The sequence below is a fragment of the Teleopsis dalmanni genome, chromosome 1 (assembly GCF_002237135.1).
Source record: "Teleopsis dalmanni isolate 2A chromosome 1, ASM223713v2, whole genome shotgun sequence".
Classification (NCBI taxonomy): Eukaryota; Metazoa; Arthropoda; class Insecta; order Diptera; family Diopsidae; genus Teleopsis; species Teleopsis dalmanni.
The window spans coordinates 101,460,810-101,467,966 of record NC_051846.1 but is presented as its reverse complement, the minus strand read 5'-3'; the positions used below and the strand labels follow the sequence as shown (position 1 = coordinate 101,467,966).

The following is a 7,157-nucleotide window of genomic DNA, read 5'->3' as shown; positions in this document are numbered from 1 at the left end:
AATAATAATAATAGTTTTAAATTAATATAATTAAACTAACTTCGAATGTTTTCAAATAAGTGTGGTTATACAAAGTTTTTTTATATGCTAACTGTCTTCTGACTTCGGCTATATGCTTTCTATAAGAAAAATGTCTTTTTTAAAAGAAAATCAATTTCTGAACTTTGACACTCAATAACTTTTTAGTTAATCCATCAAGTTATAGATATGAAAACATGAAATGAAAGCTTGAAGTGTCCTCTTTCAATTAAGGTAATTTGCAGAAAAGTGGTACCTCTGCTTTTAAAGATATAATTAATTTTATAATGTGACCTATTTTTACAAAATTTTGTTCGAAGTCAATCGAACAACTTATACAAAACTTCGCATCATATGAAATTTTATTCTCTTTCAAATGAGCCATAAAAGAAAAAAATATTGTCTCTAGTTTAAAAGTTATTAATAAATTAGTGACCCCATTTATTGGGGTTGGTTTTTATTTTTCATATTAATTTCATCATTAATACGTAAAAGTTGAATGGAGATAGAAAATTAATTCAATTTTCTACTTACTAATGCTTTTTCCGCATTTAATATAATAAAATAATAAAATTTTCCTTAATTAAAATATACTGCATGCGGCGAAAACTGTTCCAATTCCATTTTGGACTTATCGTCGACGCTATCTTGACGCACATTTTTTAAATCGCTTCTGAAAATATTTTGCTATTTAAGCTATTTTTCACAGTTTCACAAAAGGTAATTTTACTCCTGTTAATTGCAAAGCATTTTTGTTGAATTAAATATACATGTAAATTCGATATTTTGTACATTTTGGAAATAGTGTACTCTGTTTGATGGTTTGAGTGAGTGAAGGTTCTTTGTGGAATTTAATAAGATAATAGAGACGTGTTTATTATATTTTGTTAATCATAATATAAATGTGGAGTTGTTTAGAATAGTGTGTTTTATTTTAAATTTGCGAAAAAAATATACTTTACACTGAAAACAAATAAAATTTAGATATAGAAAAAGTATTAATCAAAATAATCTGCATATGTTACTGAATCACGATACTGTTCAAAATCATTTATAATAAATTGTTTAAATGGTGTCTGTAATTATGATTAGCCTTTAATATTGCACAGTGAATAAATTTAATAATAATAAACAATCATCGAACGTGCCATAAAAACGTAACATAGTTTTACCATGGAGGCAACAGCCACAGTATTAGCCCGAAAGTTGTTTCCTCAAAATGTAACTTTTGTCATTCTATCATAGCGAAGGAATTCCGGTAATCAAAACCTTACCGGAATCGGTTCTGTTGTATCCGCCACTGAAAAGAGAATACTGATAATGGTCATGTATTAACGTATAATAAAAATATTTGGAATACATTAGTTACATTTAATTCAAGTTATTATTATTAATTGAGTTATAAACCAGAGTTCGTATTTGCGTACCCATGAGCGGCTCATTTTGGCTCATTCTGCTCACGGCTCATGTGCCGGCAAAAAACTCTTTTCATACGATGGCTCACCCTCACGAGCGAGCCCAACTACAGAGCTCACGCTCACGAGCAAGAGCCGCCATTAAGTTATAAATGGGCTCACACTCGTGAGCAAGAGTATGAGCTGCGGCTCATGAGATCTCATGCGCCCAATTTAAGATTTTATTATTATTTTTTTTTGTGAAAACATGTCATTAAAAAGGATTTAAAATATTAATAACTTTGAACTAACTAAAATATGGAAATAATCAAATTCCTAAAATAAACAATAAATATATTTTTATTGTTTATTTGTGGAAAATAATATTTTATAAATTTGTTTTTCAAAATCAAATTATTGTTTCATTATATTATTTTAATATAAAATTATATATTTTCACATATAACGTTTATAAAAACAAATATAGCAAATAAACTAATAAATCGCTTTTTATTAAACAGTTGAGCTCGTGAGCTCTCGGCTCGTGAGACCTCATGAGCAGCTCTTCAATATGAGCAACTTGAAGGCTCTCGCTGGTGAGCAGTTCTTTAATATGAGCCAATTATGGGCTCACGCTCATGAGCCAATTTTGGGCTCACATAAGAATTGGCTCTTTCTCATGAGCCTGAGCTGCTCATGAGTGAGCAAATACGAACCCTGTTGTAAACAGCTCATAAATTACGTATAAGTAGCTTTTTTGTTAAAACCATCGTTAGTATAATTAAGATACATATGTTTTGATGCATATCATCAAAATTATCACATTTTTTAATTATTGCTAAAAGATAAATATATTGCTTATAGAGCAAATGTATTAAAATAAAACAAAAATTGCTTAACTGATTGCTATGACCATGACTACGAAAAAGCACAATGAAAATGCAACAGCGAAAACGAATAGTTTCATTAACTATGCTTACAACAGAGCATGATCATTAATCGAAGCCGACAGCTATAGTTGATTTAAGATATTTGAATATTGACTACGGCAATCAAAGCAATTGTGCTGGCAGTTGTCTCATTAACTATGCTTATGACTGTGCACGATCTCAAACTCGAAGTCGACAATAATAGTCGATTTGAAATATTTGAGTATTAACTACGGCAGTCAAAGCAACTGTGCTGGCGGTCGAAGCAATAATTAATGTAAAGGCTGCAAGTAATCTTTATTTTTTTAAAAAAAAGAAAAAAATAAAAATCATCAGTTGATATATTTTCTACTATGTATACATAGTAGAAAAAGTCTGCAAATTTTTTTTACTGAAATTGATTTCTGTTTTTTGATTTATTTTATTTTTGTGGTAGTTTTCGAAGTTGCCTGGGAGCAAGCCACGATCCCTGCTGTATGCTTAGGATCATGCTCCTGAGGATCAAAAAACTTGCCTCAAGCGCTAACATTCTGGAACTTTTTTTTAAATTTATTTTTAGAACATTCAGATACTCAAATTTGTTCGTGTATTTTGTATAAATTCAAGTTTACCGGCACCATTACTTACCAAAACATTATGCCTTCACCACCATGTTTCATCGTTGAAATTAAGTTTTGTTTTTTATAGGCTGTACATGGTTTTCTTCACACAAGTTTTCTATATGCAGAATTAACTCTCATCGGAGAAAATAATTCTTTTTCAGAACTCCATACATTGTTTATATGCTTTTTTGCAAAGCTTAATCGATATTATCTGTTTCTGGATTGTAAGGATGGAAATTTTAACTAATTTCCAACCTACATACAATCAGTGTGGAGTTAATATCTACAATGAAAACTGTTTAATTTTTATTGTTAATTTAAAACGTAAATAATTTACCATAAACCCACCCCCGCATGCACATAACTGCACCAAATGAATAAACCTAGGATTACATTAAAAATTCAAGGAATATAAAATATATTTAAACAAATAAATAATACACTCACCTTATTTATTATTTATATTAATATTTTGAATATTTGTAATATTTATGTATTTATTAATAAATAAATATAAATAATAAACCACACACACCGGCACTATATAGAAAATAAAAATAAAAAAACACGTTTGTAAACAAGACAAAGCATGAAAGCTTTGGTTGAACTAAATACAAAGCACGACGAATTCAAGAACACAAGAAAACATAAAGCCTAGAAATTACACCCAGGCGAACAACAGCAGCAAAAGCCAACAAGTATCAAAAATACCAACGGCAAATGTACCGATGCGCTACAGGAAAAGCTTCGGTCGTTTGAGTATAATAAGCGCACATTGTACAAGCAAGGGCACTTGTTGGGAAACTCTCAAAGGTAGTAATACGTCTTTGTGAAACAAGTCAGTAGAACAATAGCGTCAAGGTAGTATATACGTCTTGACAAGTAGATTGTATATGTAGTCTTAAATGTAAATCAAGCCAAGGTAGTCATGATACATCTTGACTAACACTTCGTTCAATAATATGTGTGACTGACACATAGATGGCGGCAGTAATACTAAATAAATATTTTTTTTCGAAAGTGGCAACCTTTTTAGGCTTACTGTCAAAATCATATGTTAATCCGACCATTTGTTTACAAGTTACACTGCTTTAAGTGACGCTACTTTTGATTTAAAAAAAAAAAAATGAATTCAAAGCAATTCCGTGTGCTGATTTATCATTGTTTTTTAATGAAAAAAAATACTGTTCAATGCCAGGAATTTCTGGAAAAACATTATTCGGACTCTGCTCCATCAAAAAGAAGCATTTGTTATTGGTATGCCGAATTCAAACGTGGTCGTACAGATACCGATGACATTCCATCTACTGGACGGCCAAATTACGCTGTTATGTTATTCCAGAAAACGTTGAAAAAACACTGAAAATCATTATGTCGGACCGTAAAGTGAAAGTGAGGGAGATTGCTGACATTCTTCAGATATCAGCAGGCAGTGTACACACCATAATTCACCATAATTCAACTGATAATTAATATCATTTAATTGCATAATTATGTTCGCAAGTGAATTTAAATCTAAATATTAAGAAGTGGACGCAGATTTTTCTTCAAAAATTGTTGCTTTTGCCTGTAATGGTGTTGAATTATTATTTTAAAGTGTAAATTTTTTATGTTTGAAGTTATTGTTGTTTTTTTGGTTAAAACGAATGAGAAAACAATTTTAGTAAAAATTAAATAAGTTATGCAAAATTTAAGAGAAATTTTGTGGGATGATATAAACTTTTTCTACTATGTGTAGGTATTTACATTAAAAATTACAGTATACTATCATTTAGTAATTTTTTAATTTATTTAGTAATTAACATTGCTTTGCATTGTATTGTAATTAATAACTATACATAAAAAACAGATATACACATTTTGCTACGTGCCGATTATACGCAATATCAAATGAAGTATACATATTCGTACATTCTTGCAGTCATTTACAATCTTTACATTAACTATTGATTCGCTGCCAGCACAGTTGCTTTGACTAGGTAGTTAATAGTCAAATATGTTAAATCGACTATTGCCTTGACTGCCAGCACAGTTGCTCTGATTTTGTATTATTGTATTTATTATTATTATATATTATTATACATTATTATATATTATTATATATTATTATAATTATATATTATTATTATATTTATTTATTTGTACTATTTAAAAATATTTATAATTATTGTTTAAGTTTTAATTGTAGACTGGATATGGCTGTTATAACATCGTCAAAGGAATCATTATCACAAGCTTTACAAAATCGAATAATACCTAATCAAGAGTACTTACTACAAGGATCTGTTTTAGATTCTACTGTCGAACATTTGAAACAAAGGTAATACAATACACTACACATACATTTTATATAAATTTTTATATAGAGTAATATTTCCAAAAATGAATTGATTTCCACACACTTAGTTGCGTTAAAATTTAATCTTTTACTTACAAAAAAAAATTTTTTATATCAACTTGTTTTTTATTCGTAATGACAATTTGCACAGTGGTTAAAGACTCAAACTGTGCTATTCTGGTAACTATCATTGATTATTTTCCATAGTCATAGTTAAGAGTATGGTTCGATTAAGCTGTTTTGTTATATTTGCAATATTTGAAAAAGTTTTTTAAGTCTTGTGACAATTTTATGAGAAAAAAATAAAAAGTCATAGCACAGGTGAATAAAAAAATTATAATGATATAATAGAATAAACAAATAAGTAAAAACATTAAACAAAAAAGTTAAACAATTTTCCATTAATAAAAAAAATTATTTTACTTATAATTATATTTTTTGCTCATGGTTATTACGAACAATTGTTAACAACTTTTCAGAATACGCCATTTAGCGTAAATTTTATACAATCGAGCAGTTTTTGGATGCTAGCGCCTAGAAGCTATGTACTGAACAACCAATCTGATTCATTCAATGTTGTTTTCGTTTTTTCAACATTTCCGTCACCGGTTTTATCATTTGGTGCACGCACGGCTCAAAGCGTCTTCGTGATCTATTTTCTAAACTATAAACTATATGCGTTAAACTTTGACAGAATGTGTATTATTATACAGTGAGAAAATTGCCAGTGAGAAAATAAAAAAATTTACCGATTGAATAAGCGCGGGAATCACAGTTCACGTGAATAAGTTTTTTTTTGATCACAAGGTATACGTTATAATTTCTTTCTAAAACTCGCATTTATTTACACTAAATAGTCCCATATTTTGTAGTACAGAGTAAACACGTTTGAATTTATCAATAATCTCCAATTGAATTACTGCCAGTCTATACGTCACCAATGTGGCAAATCATCTTGTTTTTTTTTCAAGGGTTTTTTTTTCCCTTTAGATGTTAAAATATAATTGGTGAATTTTTAACCTGGACAGCATAATCGCTCTTAAGATTTTTTACAGCAAAGAATATATTTTGTGTTGCTTCATACATACGATCTTTAATTAGGTAGTGGGAAATTTTGATTTTGGATAAACTTATTTCAATAAACTTAACTTTACATAACACTACTTTAGTTTATAAATAATTAAATGCTTTGTTTTCCAAGAGACTTACATTTTTTACGTAGAACTCGAAAATCATAACGATTTTTTTTCCTGTGTAATATAATAAAAGTAATATACCATTTTGCAAATTTGTCTAATATAGTAGTTTTTATTAACAAATCAGAAAAATCATTTTTTCGAAACTTATTTATTGTTTTTATATTTATTTTAAAAAATGCTTTAAAGTGGTTTGGATTTTTAGGAAAGAAGAACAGCTGCGCTAAGTTACGTTATGTGTTTCCCTGTGGGCTACCTAGTGTAATGAACCTCCTTTTGTTGAGGGTGTCTATAGCTGGGATAGTTCAGCCACAGCCAGGGTCCTTACAAGAAAATTTATATATACTCGACTCTGAGTACTGGTTTACCTACCGATCATTTTCTATGGTCTCAATTTACAAACGACTTTTATTCAATTCAATTTGTTCTTTTCTTTTATTGATTGTATGACTATTAAATTATTTAATTATATCTTATTTCAAAAACTAGCAATAACTAATAAACTATTATATTATATACCGAACAACTAAGGTAGCAATAATAATAAAAAAAATACAATATCTGTCTTAATTCAACGCACAGGGTAAAATTTTAAACGCAGCATTGATTCGCTGTACTATAATGATTTGCAGCCGGAGCTTTATAGTTTCAAAGCCCAGTATAATAATTTCAACGTAGTA

The 7,157-nt window shown here is 29.0% G+C and overlaps 1 long non-coding RNA gene across 1 annotated transcript; it reads left to right on the top strand.

Annotated features, from left to right (window-relative positions):
* The first annotated feature begins 622 nt into the window (after positions 1 to 622).
* Positions 623 to 6,876, top strand: LOC119665931. The gene is made up of 3 exons (XR_005251402.1): positions 623 to 738; positions 5,120 to 5,263; positions 6,683 to 6,876. It is a non-coding gene; the product is annotated as an uncharacterized LOC119665931 (long non-coding RNA).
* The last annotated feature ends 281 nt before the right edge of the window (positions 6,877 to 7,157 follow it).